At 50.4% G+C, this 20,575-nt stretch overlaps 1 protein-coding gene across 1 annotated transcript in view; it reads right to left on the bottom strand.

Moving 5' to 3' along the window:
* SELENOI (selenoprotein I) overlaps positions 1-20,575 on the bottom strand; it is a 257,585-nt gene that overhangs the window by 113,790 nt on the left and 123,220 nt on the right. The window lies entirely within an intron of this gene.

Here is a 20,575-nt window from a genome sequence, read left to right as displayed (position 1 = left end):
GTCCAGGCAATGGTGTCTTGCAAACGTGTGCAGCGAGGCCCCCGTAGCCGCCTGGCAAATGTCCTGCAATGACACACCTCGGCCCAAGGCAGTTGTAGTCGCTGTGGCTTGAGTGGAATGAGCCCTCAGCCCAACAGGGGGTTCATTCTTTTCCAAGGAGTAACACGCCTGGATACACAAGATGATCCACCACGAGACGGTCCGCTTGTGTACCACTTTCCCCCTCTTAGCGCCCACGTAAACAACAAAGAGTTAGTCATCCACCCGGAACTGGCGTGTGCGATCCAGATAAAACTAGAGCGCACGTTTTCGGTCCAGACGGTGGAGCCTCTCTTCCTCTCTCTAGGGATGCGGAGGTGGAAAGAAGGTGGGCAAGGTGATCTATTGCCCAATGTGGAAGGCAGTGACCACCTTGGGTAGGAAAGAGGGCCTTGTCCACAACACAACCTTGTCCGGATGGGCTGAAAGGAAAGGAGGTTTACAGGATAGAGCCTGGAGCTCACTCACTCTCCTGGCAGAGTTGATGGCTACCAGGAAGGCAGTCTTCAAAGTAAGAAGGCGAAGAGGACAGTTGTGGAGCTCCTCGAAGGGAGTGCACATTAGAAATGTAAGAACCAAGTTCAAGTCCCACTGAGGCATCACAAAGAGAACAGGTGGGAACGTGTATGTGATGCCTTTCAGGAATCTATTTACAATAGGGGATTTGAACAAAGATGCTTGATCAGGTAACCTTAGGAAGGCTGAAAGGGCAGAAAGATAGTGCCCAGAGCAGAGCCCTGCTGGGCAAGAGAAAGAAGGAAGAGAAGAATCTCAGAAAGAGGGACAGAGAGAGGATCCACAGCCGTTGCTGTGCACCATGCCACAAATCTGTTCCACCTGCAGGCGTATACCGACTTTGTGGGCAGAAAGATAGTGCCCAGAGCAGAGCCCTGCTGGGCAAGAGAAAGAAGGAAGAGAAGAATCTCAGAAAGAGGGACAGAGAGAGGATCCACAGCCTTTGCTGTGCACCATGCCACAAATCTGTTCCACCTGCAGGCGTATACCGACTTTGTGGAGGGACGCCTGGCTGCCAGAATGATTGTACAGACTTCAGGAGGCAAGTCAAATGGCCTCAACTGTCGCTGCTCAATCTCCAAGCATGGTGGAGGTGGAGACTGGACAGGTTCAGGTGGAGGACAGTCCCCTGCTGCTGCGACAGAAGGTCCTCCTGAAGAGGCAGACGAACCGGGGGATCGACTGACATACTGAGTAGCTCGGGATACCAGTACCTTCGTGCCCAGTCGGGAGCCACAAGGATGACTTGTGCCCGGTCGCGCCTCATCTTCTTGAGCACTCTGGGCAGAAGTGGTATAGGCGGAAAGGCGTACAACAGACCGCAACTCCACTCGCGACGAAAAGCGCCTCCGAGCGAGTGCCGCCTTGGAAATTCCAACGCGCAGAACAGATGACATTGCGCGTTTTCTTCGGTGGCGAATGGATCTAACCAAGGCTCTCCCCACTGCACAAAGACCTTTCGCCACGTCAGAGTTCAGACGCCATTCGTGATCCATCATGCACCGCGGCTGAGTTCGTCCGCCCTGGCGTTCAGAGAACCTGCCAGGTGTTGAACCACCAGGGAAATGCCCTGATGTTCCAGCCATTGCCAGAGGCGCAGAGCCTCTTGGCAGAGGGTCCATGACCCCACCCCGCCCTGTTTGTTGCAGTACCACATGGCGGTGGTGTTGTCCGTGAACACCTGCACTACACTCCCTCGGACAGAGGGGAGGAATGCCTTCAGTGCTAGACGATTCGCCCGCAGCTCCAAAAGGTTGTGGAGCCGGGACTCCGCCGGACACCAGAGGCCTCTGATCTCCGCCTCTCCCATGTGGCCTCCCCAGCACTGGAGGGACGCGTCCGTCACAACTATGTGCTACGGTTGGGGAAGGGAGAGGGATCTGCCGCTGACCCAATCGCGGTCCGTGAGCCACCACTGCAGCTGACCCGCAGTGCCCTCCGAGATCAGGTCATGGTCGGACAGGTTGCCCTGATGATGGGCCCACTGAAACTTCAGGTCCCACTGCAGAGCCCGCATCCACCAACGGGCGTGATACACCAGAAGGATGCAGGAAGCCATGCCCCAGAAGCCGCAGCGTCAACCTGACCGAAACTCAGGATAAAGGCTGGAAGATTGGAATCAGAGCCTGTATATCCCGAACCCGCTGTTCGGGTGGGTAAACTCGAAACTGCGCCGAGTCGAGAACCGCTCCGATGAAAAGGAGCTTCTGAGAGGGGCACAGGTGCGACTTCGGCACATTGATGGAGAACCCCAGTTGATGCAAGAGGTCTGCCGCTGTCTGGAGGTGGTTGACTACTGTCTGGGGCAAGCCCGTCTTCAACAACCAGTCGTCGAGGTAGGGGAAGACTGAAACCCCTAACCTGCGCAGATGAGCTGCGACCACCGCCATCTCCTTCGTGAACACCCGTGGGGCGCTGGTAAGGCCGAAGGGGAGCACGGTAAACTGAAAGTGCTCGTGGCATACCGTGAACCGCAGGTAACGCCGGTGGGCCGGCAAGACGGGGATGTGGAAATAAGCATCCTGCAAGTCCAACACTACCATCCAGTCTCCTGGGTCCAGGGCAGCTAAGACCTGAGCCAGAGTCAGCATCTTGAACTTCTCTTTCCGGAGGAAGCCGCTGACGTTCCGTAGGTCCAAGATAGGGCGTAGGCCCCCTTTGCCCTTCTTGGGTACCAGAAAGTAGTGGGAGTAGCAACCACGTCCTACTTCTGGCCCAGGAACGCGCACGATGGCCCCCTTGGCCAAGAGGGCCGAAACTTCCTCCTGAAGAAGCCGCAAGTGATCCCCCGATACGCGGTGGAATTGCGTTGGCATGGCTTGAGGGGTCGTCTCGAAGGGGAGGGAGTAGCCCCTCCGGACGACCTGCAGCACCCACCTGTCCGAAGTGACAGTGCGCCAGTGAGAGTGGTGATGGCGAACCCTGCCCCCCACTGGCGTCACATGGGCCGAGAAGCACGGAATAGGAGGGTTTAGAGGCGGATGCTGCGGGGGAAGGTGTGGACTGGCCTCGCCGTTGTCCCCGATCGCCTCCACGGCGATTTCCACAGACGCCACTGTGCTGGATGTTAGTCTGCGGCGTGTGGCTGGCAGCACGTGTGGGGACGCCCTTCCTTGTCCACAAAAGGAGCGAAAGGCACCCGATTGCTGGCGCGGGTCCGAGAGGCCCAAGGACTTGGCCGTAGCCCTAGAGTCCTTAAAGCGCTGAAGCGCATGGTCAGCCTTGTCGCCAAAAAGGCGACGGCCATCAAACGGCATGTCCATCAGAGTGTTTTGGACATCTGCCAAAAAGTTGGCGGACCTCAACCAGGCCTGGCGTCTAACCGCCACCATCTTTGCCATCGCTCGACCTAGTGAGTCGGTGGTATCCAGCCCACACCGGATAGAATATTTGGCTGCATCCCAACCCTCCACAAGGGCTTGGCCGAGTTTGGCCCGTACCTCCAACAGACACTCTGGCAGCACTTCCGCAACCGTCTCCCACAGAGAGTGGGTGTAGCGGCCCAAGAGGCATGCGGTGTTGGAAGACCGCAGTCCCAGACTAAGTGAGGAGAAGATCTTTTTCCGTACTGCTTGTACCTCTTGGATTCCCTGTCCGGCGGAGCCGACGGGAATGCGGTCTGGGAATTGGAGGCCTGGATGACCAGGCTCCCGGGGGTGGGGTGGGTGGACAGGAAACATGGGTCGCCTGGGGCCGGGCGGTGGCGTCTGGCCACGTTCCTATCTACGGGCGAACCCGTAGCGGGCATGGACCAAGTGCCCAAAATAACGTCGCTCAAGGCCTCATTAAAGGGCAGCAGAGGCTCGGCCGAGCTTGACCGCGGTTTAAGGACCTCAGTGAGGAGGTTAGTCCTCACGGCCACGACGGGGAGCTCAAGGCCCAAGGCCTTGGCAGCCCTCATCAACACCACACTATAGTTCTGACGTCGGAACAGGAGCGAAGGAGGCATCGGGGCGGCGCCGCCCGAGGATGGCGCCGGAGGCGACACCTGACGGACTGACGCCGGGGGGATCGTAAGGTCCACCAGCGACGATCCAGATCCCGAAGGAGGTCCAGTGGGGTTCCGCGACACCGGGCCCGAAGGCGCCGGCGGCGTCGGGACTGCTTGACCCTGCGGCGCCGGGCCCGAAGGCGCCAGCGGAGCTGAAGCACCCGACGGCGTCGGGGCTGAAGCCCCCGATCCGCTAGGGGCCCCAGATGAGTTCGCTGGGCCCGAAGGTGCAGCGGAGCCCGTCGGAGGAGAGAGGGACCTCATGGCCATGAGGAAGCGCTCGATCTCCTCCGGCGTCGCGTCTCGCCCAGGGACCGGAGGGTGTGGAGTGGGACGCGACGCCCGCGACTCCGAAGGAGCCGCGTGGGCAGTGTCACCCGAACCCCCGGCCGCATCGCGCGAGCGTCGGGGGGGTAGGGAGTCAGAAGAGCGATGACGCCTCTTCGACTTCTTGTGCTTCTTACCTGACGACGACTTCAACCCGGAGGAGTGGTACCGACTCTCGGAACTGTGGTGGCTCGGAGCCCGCGACCTGTCCCTCGACCTACCGTGTGACCGGGACCTCTCACGGCGCGGGGCCAAACTGCCGGAGTTAGAGTCGCCTGCGGGACCGCTCCCGCTTGGCTTTCGAACAGAGGGCCCGCCAGTCGGAGCAGGCCTTATCGTCGTGGCAATCCTCGCAGTGCTTGAAACCAGGCATCCCTACGGCACCGATCGGAGTCGCAAGACTTCGAGAAATGATCAAAAATGATCCAAAAAGTTAGTCAAAAATTGACTAAGGGTTACTGCTTTTTCCAGATCTGCGCTTGCTGGTGCGGAAAAAAGAAGAACTGACATCAGCACGCGGAGGCGGCGTCTAAGTACTCCGAGGACGTCATCACGGCGCCCACGACGGACGCGGAGCCGCAGACGACGCCTACCGACGCGCAAGGGTACTGCTACGCAAAAGTTTCCGGATCCAGTCTGACGCCTGGGGATATTGCAAGGTAAGGAATCTATCACTAACGTGTCTCTTTCAGATGCAAATTTACCTTTGTGCAAATCAGGCACAGTCTTCCAGTTTGTGCAAGTTCAAACCCACCTTACTTGCTCAATGGCCTTACGCATCTGTAGTGGGGTAAAAACTTTGAATGTTGCGAGCAAACAATGGCTATGCTCTGAAAAGGCAGTCAACAACTTCTGGGTTCTCCCTAGGCGATGAACACTCTGGGCATCTGACTACTGGACAGTCTATCCTGCAGTGCAGAGCTGTCTGGTAGTAGTAGGCTATAACGTTTACTTCAACCTAAAAATGAGTTTGTAGTCTACCACAACACATAGGTAGGTGTCAGATAAATGGCTCAAACGCCCAGCATTCAAAGCACGTTCCATCTATAGGACATTCCACATAGCCACGTTTATTATTCGTCAGGACGGTTGCTTAATGGATTAAGTGGCAAGGGCACTACCGCTGTTTGCTGCTAAGCTGGCAGCTTTTTATTGGTAAGCAGGAAGCAACTCCTGCATACAAGAAGTAAGCCACTTTAGGAGGGTTGGAAGGGGTGATGAATGTGATGGCAGGTAGGCCCTTAGAAAAAAAGGGCTATTTTCCCTACACACTGAGACTTTTCTCCCAGGATGGACATTAGTGTGCTTTTTCTATTGAGCATCACTATGGCTTTCACCAGTACCAGAACAGAATGGATGCCTTCGCCCATTTCTTTCTTGGCTTAACAGACTTTGTTCTTAAAGACTTTGCTATATTTTCCATTACATTGCATAGCGGGCATCATCTGAATGCCCCTCCTATGCCTCATGTACTACATGGTTTACATCAACACAATTTGCTGGGGAATATTCTCTTACCCACCATTCTTTCTCTGCACACAGAGTAAACTATGCATATGTAGACTTGCATTGCATTTCTTTTGGATAAGTTGGTAACTGACTTTCTTGTTCCTCAGTAAGGATGTAGAGTGAGTTTACTATTCAATTGCAGGGCTCCAACTCATTCTTATTGGGCATCCCCTCACTCAGTCATCATGCAATCTGTGTTAGAAGCTTGAATAGGACACTAGAAAAAGTTCCCAATAATAAACAAAAAGAAAAATGCTACAACCCAAAAAAGGGAAAACTTGGAAATATACTGTACAACAAATATCAAAGATGCATCTTAAACGACTTAATAAAGCCCAGGTCTTTGAACGGATTATAAATTAACTGTGCCACAGAAAGGTATTTGGTTTCATAGAGGTTATGAGATTGAGGGCAGTGTATGTCACAGTCACCCTGACCCAGCTGTAATAAGTTAAGGACGGCACTTTTCACTAGTTAATCTAAATTAAAAACACAACTAGATATATCTTGTTTGCATTCCTAATTGCCCATATGATTGAACATGGGAGTGACCCTTAGTGGGCCGTTTATTTTCCTTTTTTTTTACAGGATAAGGAACACAGTGCTGCATATAACTACCGGAACCACAAGCATGTTTTTTATAAACACGAGATACAGGGGCGTTCACATTCAAGACCTACAAAGTGTAATGAGACATAATGGTCGCCATGTACAACTGAGTATCTTATTATGATGTATGAGCACTGATCCTAACATGTTTTGACACAATAATTGTACCGGAAACTTATGCCTTGTGATCTCTAGCATACTACCGGAAAGTGTATGTAATTTTATGATTCCAATTGACCCATGTATCACTAATGTAACAATCAAAGCCATCAAAATGACAAAATGCAATAAACATTTTTTTTTAAAAGGATTTTGTAAAATAAAGTATTCCGACGTCCTTCAGTAGGTACCGGGAGGCAATTTAATGAAGGGAGATACTGTAGTACTTTCCTACAACTAGGCTCCACTCAACCAAGGGAAATAAGCACTGTCTTTTGGAAAGCTTCAGAAGCAGCTAATAAAACAATACACACCTTAAGCCATTAATACTTCACGACAGGCAGCAGACTGATACTGCCATTCTCGTTTGGTTTACAAAAACATTGCTTGTTTCCAAGATGTTCTTTTTCCATGCATCCTTCTAATTTAACCTTTGAAGCTCATCGGACACTTCACCTTCATTGAAAGATATTGTCTTATCCTGCTATGAAGGTGTAAAACTGATTCAAATCTAACTCGAACAACCAGTAGGGGCGAATTAAGATACACTCGCTATGCTATTTTAACGTAAGATTTCAAAGTAAAACATTTTCATTTTTAAAAATTAGACTTCAGGGTCAGGCAGGTCTGATAGCAGTGGTACAGGACAAATCTAACCCTTTAGGGAAATTGGATGCATGGAAAGAACATAAAAATACTGCTTATGACTATAACCAGTTGCTTGGGAAGACACTGTCAGGGACTTGCAGTAGTTTAGGTTAAGAATTCACATGGTACATTCTTGAAAAAATAACTAAGCAGACGAGGTGGCAGCATTGAGGCCAAAAGAAAAAAACGAGAACAATGGTTTATATGCCATCTTGACACCATTGACAAGGGCCTTAATTCTAGGGAAGAATGGACAAAAAGTAATATCAAATCTGTAAGATTAACATGTAAAAGAACTATCATAATAACACTGTATGTGATAAACATAATCGCAGTCACGACATGCAAGATTAAGTATGGGGTGCAACAGAAATTGTGTATCTATCATAACTAGTATCCCAACAAGGCCCCACGCGCTATAATATGACCTCGTTGCAAATAGTGTAGATAGCTCAAATGCTTAATAAGGTAGATACAAACACCTTCCCAAAACGAGGCTTCATGCACGCGTAAACGAGCTCAAAACAAAGCGTGCAAAGCAAAAAACTCAAAACGAGGCGCGGAACGCGGAAGTAACTAAGAACGCGATCCGGAAAGGCATAACAATGATCCCGTTTAGACTTAAGGGGACTCAGCTGCAACAACTTAGAGATTGGCCAATAAGATGCCATAATCATAGTTTAAAAAGACCTGCAACTGCTAACTCAAATTAACACTTTTCCGGAAGACCGCGAGGAGGACGGACGCACACAGACGGGTGGAACTCAAGGATCGGTCGTACTCTAGGCAAGGAGATACAACCCCAGGAGGGTATAGAGAAAAGCTTAAGTGGGGGAGAGTTAACTAATGGTACTTTCATACTTTATCCTCTAAAGCAGAGGTCTTCAAACTTTTGATGCCGAGACCCCCTTGTAAAACCTTTTTAGGCGTAAGGACCCCCTTACGACAAAAGATTCTAGAAACTGGTACTCCTCATCATCAACAACTATCGACAACCATAAATGCGCCTGTTAGACCTCATCACATCCATCCATCCATCCATCATTCATCCACCCACACTTTCACACATCCATCCACCCTTTCATCCTTCCATCCATACGTCCATCCTTTACCTATCCACCCATCTATTCATCCACCCACCTTTTCACACATCCATCCATCCATCATTCATCCATGCAACCTTTTACCCATCCATCCATACATCCATCCTTCATCCATCCACCCTTTCATCCTTCCATCCATACATCCATCCACCCTTTCATCCATACATCCATCCTTCATCCACCCACCCTTTCATCCATCCATCCACCCATCATTCATCCCCCCACCTTTTCACACATCCATCCATGCATCCATCATTCATCCATGCAACCTTTTATCCACCCATACATCCATCCTTCATCCATCTACCTTTTTGTCCTTCCATCCATACATACATCCTTCATCCATCCACCCTTTCATCCATCCATCCTTCATCCATCCACCTACCCTTTCATCCATCCATCCACCCATCATTCATCCCCCACCTTTTCACACATCCATCCATACATACATCCTTCATCCATCCACCCTTTCATCCATCCACCCACCTTTTCACACATCCATCCATCCTTCATCCATCCACCCTTTCATCTTTACATCCATCCACTCATCATTCATCCACCCACCCTTTCATCCATCCATCCACCCACCTTTTCACACATCCATCCATCCTTCATCCATCCATCCATCCATCCACCCTTTCATCTTTACATCCATCCACTCATCATTCATCCACCCACCTTTTCACACATCCATCCATTCATCCTTCATCCATCCATCTACCCTTTCATCTTTACATCCATCCACTCATCATTCATCCACCCACCTTTTCACACATCCATCTATTCATCCTTACATCCACCCATCCATCCTTCATCCTACCTTCCATCCATCCATCCATCCACCCACCCTTCATCCTTCCATCCACCCATACATCCATCCTTCATCCATCTACCTTTTTGTCCTTCCATCCATACATACATCCTTCATCCATCCACCCTTTCATCCTTCATCCATCCACCTACCCTTTCATCCATCCATCCATCCATCCATCCATCCATCCATCCACCCATCATTCATCCCCCACCTTTTCACACATCCATCCATACATACATCCTTCATCCATCCACCCTTTCATCCATCCATCCACCCACCCACCTTTTCACACATCCATCCATCCATCCACCCACCCTTTCATCTTTACATCCATCCACTCATCATTCATCCACCCACCCTTTCATCCATCCACCCACCCTTTCATCCATCCACCCACCCTTTCATCCATCCACCCACCTTTTCACACATCCATCCATCCTTCATCCATCCATCCACCCTTTCATCTTTACATCCATCCACTCATCATTCACCCACCCACCCTTTCATCCATCCATCCACCTACCTTTTCACACATCCATCCATCCTTCATCCATCCATCCACCCTTTCATCTTTACATCCATCCACTCATCATTCATCCACCCACCTTTTCACACATCCATCCATTCATTCATCCTTCATCCATCCATCTACCCTTTCATCTTTACATCCATCCACTCATCATTCATCCACCCACCTTTTCACACATCCATCTATTCATCCTTACATCCACCCATCCATCCTTCATCCTTCCTTCCATCCATCCATCCATCCACCCACCCACCCTTCATCCTTCCATCCACACATACATTCATCCTTCATCCACCCACCTTTTCTGTGCCTCTCTTATGGTGGTGGGGTCAGTATCTCTCTGTGTCTTCTTCCTTCTTCCTCTCTCATGGGAGGGCATCTCTGTGCTTCCCTGCTTGGGGGGGGGGGGGGGGGGGGCAGACAGGCTGTATAAACACCTCACGGTGAAGAACAGTTTCAGGCACATTTCTCCTGCACAGGCGCCAGGTATGTGGGACTTGAACAAATGACTGTAATGTCCTTCTGCTGTTTGCTATGTGTGTTTGTAAAGCGCTCTGATACCTACGGGTTAAGCTAGCGCTATATAAAACGTTAAAAATAAAAATAAACCCCACAGCTAAGTCCATTGATTGAACTCAAAGGGCTACAGCCTCCTCCCCCAGACACCCCCCCCGCACCCCCCCACCCCCCACTCCCCAGCACGTGTAAGTGAGCCCGGCTGAAACAGCTTCGGGACACACAGAAAGGCACACCCGAGTACTTCACAGGTCTTCAGAAGACCTTTACTTGTTAATGAGGCGTGAATTAGGCCTCCAGCGTGATCACCCGGCCTCAATCAGCCTGACGCCAGGAACTGCTGCACGCTCCAACAGAATCTGCGACCCCCTTCCCAGGACTCCACGACCCCCCTGGGGGTCGGGCCCCACAGATTGAAGACCTCTGCTCTAAAGGAACGCCAGCCAAATTCGGTGATAGAACACGACGCCCGTTTTTAAACCACCCCATCCCAGGACCCGATTACAGCAACCACTAGGTAAGGGATAAAGAACTGCTGGGTTCGTGTAGAATAGTTTAACAAAACAGAGAACACTAAATAAAATACATAACAAATCAACCTATATTCCAGGCTACAACGTGGAAGCTGGAACCTCAATATACAGTGAGGCGATAGCGGAGTGTAACGCAAGAACAACGCATAGGACAATAACAATTGAGGTATTTTGTCTAAATAAAGCATAATTTAATAGGAGCTTTTGAAGTAGCTTTTAAACAATCTCCTAATATAACCTTCAAAAAATACCCCTATCTATTTTATAGGTGATAGACATCCGCCTTAATTTCTTCATATCCCCTGACCCACTATAAAGACTGCATGTGTGTCTACCAACATCGAGGGTGATATAATTTACAGGTAATGAAAGACCCCAATCTGTTCAAAATTAGCTATGGGATAATAGGATAATATCATGGCTTAAACAAAAAAATGTTTTATAACATTCATTCCAGACCTGGCCCAAGAATGAGTGAAGAGTATGAGCAATATTTCTCAAACCAAGAGTTCCAACACAATGAATTATAAAAAAAACATGTTTTAAGGTAAATTACCATACCCTCTAACGCATTATTAAGTGGGAGGAAAGGGTGGGACATTATCAGGACTGCCCCCCCATGTATACTCATGGCGCTATTTATGTTGGAATAACAAGGGACAATTAAGAACAGAAGCCCACATATTGGTAGGACTGGAAGATGTGACTAATATGAATATCTTAACCGAATTATGCGCACAGATAAAGTAATGCTGCTAGAAAATGTGGTTGGGCGGACAAATGTTTGAAACCTTTTAGCTGTAAAAATGTAGCACAACGGTGTACGCCAAAAAGAATAGCAAGATGAAAAATGAGTAGCATGACTAATAAGGTGAATTAAATGAAGACAATATGCAATTTCCTGCCATGCATTGCTTCGAATATATTTGCCAACAGGATTTTCGTACAAAGGCAACCATCCAGTGCCAACATAGGAGAGTACAATATATAGAAGTCTTGATAAAGATGGCACATATCTAACGAGTCCATTGAAACGTGCCGACGCATACTTGTGCACAATTAAACAACCGAACTCGCCCCAAGAACAACGAAGACAAGTCGAGTTTGGGTTTGAGTTAAATGCAGGAATTAATGTGCAATATTGGATGACAAATTGTGAATGTCTGTGTTTGTTTCCCTTCTCTCCCCCATTTCTCATTTCCATATTGAATTAATTTGAGTAGGTCTTCCTTTAATGAAAATTTTTTTTTTATTAATGCTGTCTACATGTTTTGTGTATGAATTATATGAGTTATGTGAAGAGTCTTTTAAACTCTACTTTTATATTCTGTGTATGTGTTTTTTAATTGACAAAAAAATTGTTTTAATAAAATACTATATAGTTTTATACAAGAAAGTTGTTTATGTTTGTACTTCTATCTGGTAGAGTCTTGTGTCCAAGATCAGTATTTGGGCTTGAGTTTTCATTAAATTCAGCCAAGGGAAAGCGTTGATCACACTGTAGTTAAGGTTAAAGCTGTGACTTAATCCTCTTTGCTTATTTTCAATGAAGTTGAAAATTGAATAAATGGCACCATTTATAGAGGAAAGCTAGTTCGGTCACAGACAATATACCAATTAGACTGATGCAGTGCAGTTTGCTGAAACATAAGGTGACATACCTAACTAAAGTCGCATCACGATGAGTAGCCCGGAAAACGGGCCAATTGGTGGAACCACTATCTTTGGGGTGGAAAATCCGACCTATCATGAGTTGGACCCTCAGGGTCCACTAAAATGAGCAATTACTTGGGGAAATCAGTAATTCAGAGTCTGATGCAGAAGCAGTCGAAGTTTCTGTTTTAGAGTTTAAAAAAAAACCTAAAATTCTAACAGGAACAGTATAACAAGTGACCTTCGGTAACGATGTATCTGTAAGAGAACGATTAGTTATAGATTCCTTACCTTTAGAATTACCCCCAGGCGTCAGACTGGATTCAGAAAATGTTTTCGTCAGCAGTACCCATGCGCGTCGAAAGGTGGCATCGGTTTGCTCCACGTTCGTCATTGGCGTCGTGGTCGCCGGGATGACGTTGCGGAAGCTACTTAAACGACGCCTCACGTGCGGACATAAGTTGTTTTACATGACATTCCATCCCAGAAGCGCAGAGCCATTCAAGACACTGACCATTGGTGCACAAAACTAGGACCCTGAAAGGGATTCCCTGACCCTAGAAGTCAGTTTGCAGAACAGGGAGGATGGGTGGGGCGGTTAGGAATCTATAACTAATCTGTGTCTCTTACAGATATAGCGTTATCGAAGGTAAGCAACTTGTTCATCTGGAAGAGACAATTAGTTATAGATTCCTTAACTTTAGAATGGATTCCCCAGCAATACCAACCCCATAGGTGGGCCTACGAACCAAGTTCACACCAGAAACTCCTGGAGAACAGAACGGCTAAAGAAGCAGTCTCTCCGGACTTGGCTGTCCAGAGAGTAGTGTTTTGTGAATGTGTGCAGAGTTGCCCACGTAGGTGCCTGACAGATGTCATTGAGGGGTAATCCTCGTCCCAAAGCAGTGGTAGCTGCCGTCACCCTAGTGGAATGGGCACGCAATCCCACAGACAGCTCTTTCTATGCCAAAGAGTAGCAAGCTTTAATGCTCAAAACGACCCACCTAGAGATGGTCTGTTTGTGCACGGCCTGATCCTTTTTGGCGCCCACGTAGCCAAAGAGCTGGTCATCCACCCGGAATTGCTTGGTGCTATCCAAATAAAAGGACAGCACACGTTTTGGATTCAGACGTGAAGACTCTCTTCCTCCTAAGAAGGATGCGGAGGCAGGGCAGAGTGAGGGTTTGACCAATGTGGAAAGAAGTAACCACTTTAGGAAGAAAAGAGGGTCGAGTTCGAAGGACAACCATGTCCGAATGAACCGCCAGAAACAAAGGTTTGGAAGAAAGAGCCTGGAGCTCGCTCACTCTGCGAGCAGAAGAGATGGCAACCAGAAAGGCAGTCTTTAAAGTGAGAAGTCTGAGAGGACAGTTATGTAGCGGCTCAAAGGGAGGGCACATAAGAAAAGTAAAAACCAAGTTCAAGTCCCACTGAGGCATTACGAAGAAAACAGGAGGAAAAAGATGAGTAATATCCTTAAGAAAACGATTTACAACAGGCGACTTGAAAAGAGAAGGCTGAACAGGAAGCCTAAGACAAGCTGAAATGGCTGAGAGATAGCCCTTATGAGTGCCCAGGGCAGAGTCCTGCTGGGCCAAAGAATGGAGGTACAAGAGAACCTCAGAAAGAGGGGCAGAAAAGGGAGCCACAGCCTTTGCTGCGCACCATGCCACAAATTTGTTCCATCTGCAGGCGTATACAGTCTAAGTGGAGGGACGCCTGGCTGACAAGATAACATCACAGACTTCGGGAGAAAGGTCAACTGTTGGCACTCAATCTCCACGCAAGGAGGTGGAGGCTGGACATGTTCGGTGGAGGATCATCACCAGCTGCTGCGAAAGACGATCCTCTCTGAAAGACAGTCTGATCGGAGGATCGATGGCCATGTTTAACAGCTCGGGAAACCAGACTGTTCGTGCCTAGTCCGGAGCCACAAGATTGACTCTGGCCCGATCGCGCTTGATCTTCAGTACTCTGGGCAGAAGTGGTATAGGTGGAAAGGCGTGTAGAAGACCGCAACTCCACTCACGATGCAGAATTTCTGACATTGCCCGTTCTCTTCGGTGGCGAATACTCTAACCAAGGCCCTCCCCATTGCCGAAAGAGACCTTGCACCACCTTAGAGAGAAGACGCCATTCGTGATCCATCATGCATCTTCGGCTGAGTTCGTCCGCCATGGCGTTCAGTGAACCTGCCAGGTGTTGAAACACCAGGGCTATGCCCTGTTGTTCCAGCCATGTCCAGAGACAGAGAGCCTCTTAACATAGGGTCCACAACCCTGCCCTGTTTGTTGCAGTACCACCTTGCAGTGGTGTCCGTGAACACCTGAACTACTCTTCCCCGGACAGAAGGAAGGAATGCTTTCAGCACAAGACGGACCGTCCGGACTCCGCCGGAGACCAGAGGCCTCTGATCTCCGCCTCTCCCTTGTGGCTGCCCCACTCCAGAAGTGATGCATTGGCCACCACTGTGAAATCCAGTTGGGGAAGGGATAGGGATCTGCCGTTGACCCAATCCTGGTTCGTTAGCCACCACTGCAATTCACATGCGGTGGACTCTGAGATCTGAAAAACAAACAGACAGATTCCCCTGCTGTTTTGCCCACTAGAACTTCAGGTCCCATTGCAGAGCCTGCATATGCCATGTGGCATGAACCACCAGTAAGATGCAGGAGGCCATGAGGCCCAGCAGCCTCAGGGTTATTCTGACTGAAACCCGGGATAGAGGCTGAAAGATCAGAATCATAGCCGAATATCCCGGACTCTCTGCTCGGGAGGATAAGCCCGAAACTGCCATGTGTCCAGAACTGCTCCAATAAAAAGGAGCTTCTGAGAGGGAATCAGGTGTGACTTCGGCACATTGATGGAGAACCCCAGCAAATGCAGGAGGTCTGCCGTAGTCTGGAGGTGGTAGACTACTGCCTGGGGTGAACCCGCCTTCAACAGTCAATTGTCGAGATAAGGGAAGACTGGAAGCCCTGATCTGCGCAGATGAGCTGCGACTATCGCCATCACTTTCGTGCTGCAATCATCGGGTAAGGCCAAAGGGGAGCTGTTAGAACCGGCTGTCTCTAGTTGGCAGAGGTATGCACTTCTGACAAATAGGGACACACCTTTTCTAGTCAGGGCAAGGGGATCACACCCTTTGATAACCCCTGCTCACCCCCTTGGTAGCTTGGCAGAGCAGAACAGGCTTATCTAAGAGGCTGTGTGTTAAGCATTTATGACCACATACAGTAATAAAGTGAATACACTACAAATGGACACGACACCGTAGTATTATAAAAATAAGTATTTTTTTATATAAGGCTTAGCACAAGACCAAATAACGACAAAAATGTACACAATCTTAATAAATACTCTGGGAAGGGGAAAAAGGATAGTTCAAAGGTAGTTTCTTCTTTAGCACAAAGTCTTCGGTATCAAAGCATATCTTCTTGGCAACACAGTTCTTAGCAACAAGGTAACCCACACGGGGGCTACACGACGTCGAGGCAAAGTTAATCCAAAGGTTCGGCGTCGACCGCGAGGAGCGCTACGTCGAGCCCGGAGTCAAACGGACCCCCAACAACACAGTACCTTCGGAAAATGAAGCACACGAGGATCAGCGGCGTCCAGCAATCCGGCGTCGCGTCTTCGGTGTCGATCGGGCCTCAGCAGTCGTTGATGATGACGTTGCAAAGAGTGAGCAGCGCTCACAGCGTCGAGAGGGCACGAGGGCGATGCAATCAGCAGCGGTGCAGACACGAGGTCCCTTGGAGCTGGAGCCGTACTCCCACTCACTGGCGTTGCTGCTGGCATCGGTCGGGCCCGGCGGGCGGTCGTCGAGGGAGCGGGACACCGGGGCCGTTACCCACTATGTCGAGCTGGATTCGGCGACGTCCGTCGGCGTCGAGATTGCTGGCTCTTTCAGAGGTGCTGGATTCACAGGTTCCAGCAAATAGCACTTTCAGCAGATGAAGTCCTTTAGCCCTGTGACTTCAGCAGGAGACTGGCACTCTTCCAGTCCTTGGAGATTTTCTTAGCAAGCGTGAGAGTACACACACAGTTCCTCTCTCCTGGTTCCTTGGCAAAAATAAAGAAGCACTGCAGGATTCCCCCCAACAAACAGCACACTGGCAGAAGGGGTAGGCAAGTCCTCAGATCAGCAGGCCTCTTGTCCTTGGTTACAGGGTTCCTTGTCAGAAGTGATCTGATTTCCTAGTTCAGGGGTCCTTCTCTTATACCCCTTTTCGGCTTTGATCCCTTTGTCCATGCCGGGGACTTTCCCAACATCCTGGGTCTGTTGTGGGTGGAGCCAGGCAGAAGCACCTGGCCTATTCACTGAGCAGGGCTGGGTCCTCAGACACCCAGCAGGAGGTGGAGTCAGCATTGACACTGGCAGGAGCAGAGCTATCGGCCTCCTGGCAGGAGGTGGGGCTAGGATCGCCCATGGCAGGCACAGAGCCATCAGCCGCTTGGCAGGAGGTGGAGCCAGCATTGCATCAGGCAGGGCAGGCTATCAGCAACTACTCTCCCCCTACTCTCAACGCAAATGTCCCACTCATCCCACACTGACTCACTCAGACCTCTGGAGCCACCCAGCTCCTGTCACACACACGCAAGACCAGCAGAAACCAGAAATGGTTAGACAAGAAAATAGACACTTTCTAAAAGTGCAATTTTCAAACCCAGAGTCCAAAAACCATCGGCACCAACGGATGCGTAATTAAACCCCGAGTTCAGGGATACCAAACTCGACATTGCACCATGCTCCCCGAGCCAGCTAGGATCATAGCATTAATAATCCCGGCGGCCCATTCTACCCAACGGAGAGCAGGCTACCTCGCAATAGTGAAGAACGAAGATGGCGGTAATTCACTATTAGGACATGCCAACTTGGTCAGGCGTGTCCTACCTTATACTTACAATGCACCCTGCCCGCGGGCCTACCATAGGGGTGACTAACATGAAGTCAAGGGAAGGTTTGAGGGGCTGGCAAGTAGGTATACTTGCGCAGCCTGCGTGACAGCACTAGGCTGCACGTGGGTCTCGCAATGACCGACCCGTAGACATTCTTTTACGAGGCCGCTCCTGTGGGTGGCACAACACGTGCTGCAAGCCCACGAGCGGCATTTGTATTTACAAGCCCCGGCACTCCTGGTGCACTAGACTAGGGACTGACAGTAAACCAAATAAGCCAAACATGGATACAATTGATACATCAATTTAACATCGGGAGCACTTGCGCTGTGGCACTGATCAGCAGTGGCACGCCGCCCAAAGCATATACCAGCAAAACATCGAAAAAACTGTGGAGGCAAACAGAAAAAAATGGAGGAGAGACTCAAGCCAATGAGGTCAGGTCTAACAGGAGCACAGTAAACAAAGTGCTTGTGGCCTACCGTGAACCTTAGGTAGCGCCAGCAGGACGGAAATGTGAAAGTAAGCGTCCTGCAAGTCCAACGCTACCATTCAGTCTCCAGGGTCGATGACAGACATGACCTGAGCTAGCGTCAACATTTTGAACTTCTCTTTTCGGAGGAAGTGGTTGACGTTCCTGAAATCCAAGATAGGACGCAGGCCTTTGTCCTTGTTGGGCACCAGAAAGTAGTGGGAATAGCAACCACAACCTACTTCTGGGGCAGGAACTCACTCGATAGCTCTCTTGGCCAAAAGAGCCATAACTTCCTGTTGGAGAAGGGCCAGATGATCCTGCGACATATGGTGGTACTGAGGTGGCATGGCCGGGACGGTAGTCTCAAGAGGAGGGAGTAGCCCCATCGGAATATCTGCAAAACCCACCTGTCCGACGTGAAGATGCGCCAGTGGGGGAGGTGATGGCGAATTCTGCCACCCATTGGCGATCAGTGGCCCTGAAAGGTCGGGCTAGGAGGGTTGGGAGGCTGCTATAGAGGGGGCACTCGTGAACTGACTCGCTCGCTGGCCCCCAGACCCCTGATGGTGTGTCCCACATTTCCGGCCGTGCAGGGGCCGAGCAGCCTGCAACGACCTGTGGCTCTGAGTGGAACGTGGCTGGACACCCCTTCCCTAGCCACAAAAGGGGAAAAAAGCATACTGTGCAGGGCGGGTGATGCGGAGGCTCAAGGACTTGGCCGCAGCCCAAGAGTCCTTGAAGCGCTCTTGCGCGTTGTCTGCTTTGTTGCCGAACAGGCGACGCCCATCAAAAGGCACGTCCATCAGGGTAGCCTGGACGTCCCCGGAAAAGCCAGTCGACCTCAGCCAGGCGTAGGGCTACCGACGTTGAAATCCTTCTGCCTATAGAGTCAGTGGTATCCAGTCCACATGATCCGGTAAACTATGCTACGGCCTTCCCGTCGGCTACTGTACAGGAGAGCACAGCCGGGGCCTCCTCCAGGCACTGGGGCAGCACCTGCGCTACCGTAGTGAGTGTAACGGCTCCACAGACATGCAGTGTTTACCGACCGCAGTCCCAAACTGGAGGAAGAAAGCATCTTCTTGCCAAGATGGTCCAGCTTTATGGATTCCCTATCAGGTGGAGCGTTAGGGAATGTGCCTTTTAATGTCGAGGCTTGGACCACCAAGTTCTCAGGGATGGGGTGTTGGAAGAGGAAAGTGGGGTCGCCTGGAGCCGGGCGATGGCGTCGGGCAATCATCCTATCCACAGGAGCCCCAGTGTTGTGCCCACACCAGGTGCCCAAAAGGATGTCAGTTAGGGCTTCATTGAATGGCAGCATGGGTCTGAAGAGCTCGGTGCCGGATGAAGCACCTCAGTGAGCAAGTTAGCCCTGACTGTCACCGTAGGTAGCTCTAGGTTGAGAGCCTCGGCCGCCCTATGCAACACCACTGCGCAAGAAGCTCCCTCCTCCGTAGCCACGGTAGGATCAGACAGCATACCAAGGTGAGGTATCCAGACCACTAACTTCCACAACTTCTCTCTCCAGTCCGGTTTACCCAACTAGTCAGTTAAAGGGTCTCCAGACCCCGCCCAGTCATCCTCACTCTCCTCTGGTTGCCAATCTGGCCTGAGAGGAACACCAGGGTAGCACAGAGGTACAAAAGTACCGGCCGGATCCGGAGTCTGTCGGGCTCCGTGGCCAAGTCAGGGTAGTGGCCAGAGTCGACGCCACTTGGGGACACAACCGACGTCGGCTGCGGACGTGGGGCCAGTGGAATTGGCGCCGGGGGGGGGGGTGTTATCAGGTCAACCGGCACCGATCCGGACCCAGGCCTGGATCCAAGGGGACCCTGTTGTGCCGAGGCTGAAGCCGCCGGAGTCGAAGGCACTGCCCAAAGATGGCATGCATGGCTTCGTAAAAGCTGAAGCTGGGCAGGGGTCGCTCCGGGTCCTGGAAAAGGAGAGAAACTCGGAGCCGACCCTACACATGCTCCGCACACGGTCCGCAGGAGGGCACCATCCGCATCCCTAGTTGCGTCAGCCGACGAATGGGGAGAAGTCGAACAGCGACGATGCTTCGACTTCTTCTTGTACTTCAACTTACCTGAGGAGTGCGAAGACTTCGAGAACGAGTGGTGGTGACTCCGCAACTGGTCCATCAGGGACCTTGAACGGAGCGGACTGCTGGGCCTTGAGAAGCTGTCGGGACCGCTCCTGCAAAGACTTTGGATTCATGGTCCAGCATTCGGAGCATGACTTGGGCTCATGGTCGCGCTCGAGACACCACAGGCAATGCGAATCCGTCACCAACATCAGCTTTCTGCAGGACCCGCAAGCCTTGAAACCGGGCATCCCTAAGTGCACCAGGAGTTGAAGACTCAAAAACGATGTTGACAAAAGTCGCAAAAAGAGCAGTCAAAAAAGTGACTGGAGGTACCACTCTCTGTGGGTCTGCGCTGGCTGGCGAAGAAAAAGAAAGAGCCGACTTCAGCAAGCAAGGGCACGTCTAAGTAGCTACGGCAATGTCATCCCGGCGACCACAACGCCATTGACGAACGCTGAGCCGACCAACGCCACCTTTCGAGGGTACCTCTGACGAAAAAATTCTTCGGATATAGTCTGATGCCTGGGGGTAATTCTAAAGGTAAGGAATCTATAACTAATTGTATCTTTCAGATACTGCCGTTGCCAGCCTCATCAGAATAAGGAATACACTTGTAATGAGCGCTTTAGTGTTTATGATCAGGTTTGCAGAGAAATATTGAAACTAT

The sequence above is a fragment of the Lissotriton vulgaris genome, chromosome 6, assembly GCF_964263255.1.
Source record: "Lissotriton vulgaris chromosome 6, aLisVul1.2, whole genome shotgun sequence".
NCBI classification, from domain to species: domain Eukaryota; kingdom Metazoa; phylum Chordata; class Amphibia; order Caudata; family Salamandridae; genus Lissotriton; species Lissotriton vulgaris.
Note: the sequence above shows the minus strand (reverse complement) of the source record. Positions and strands in the feature narration are given on the sequence as shown.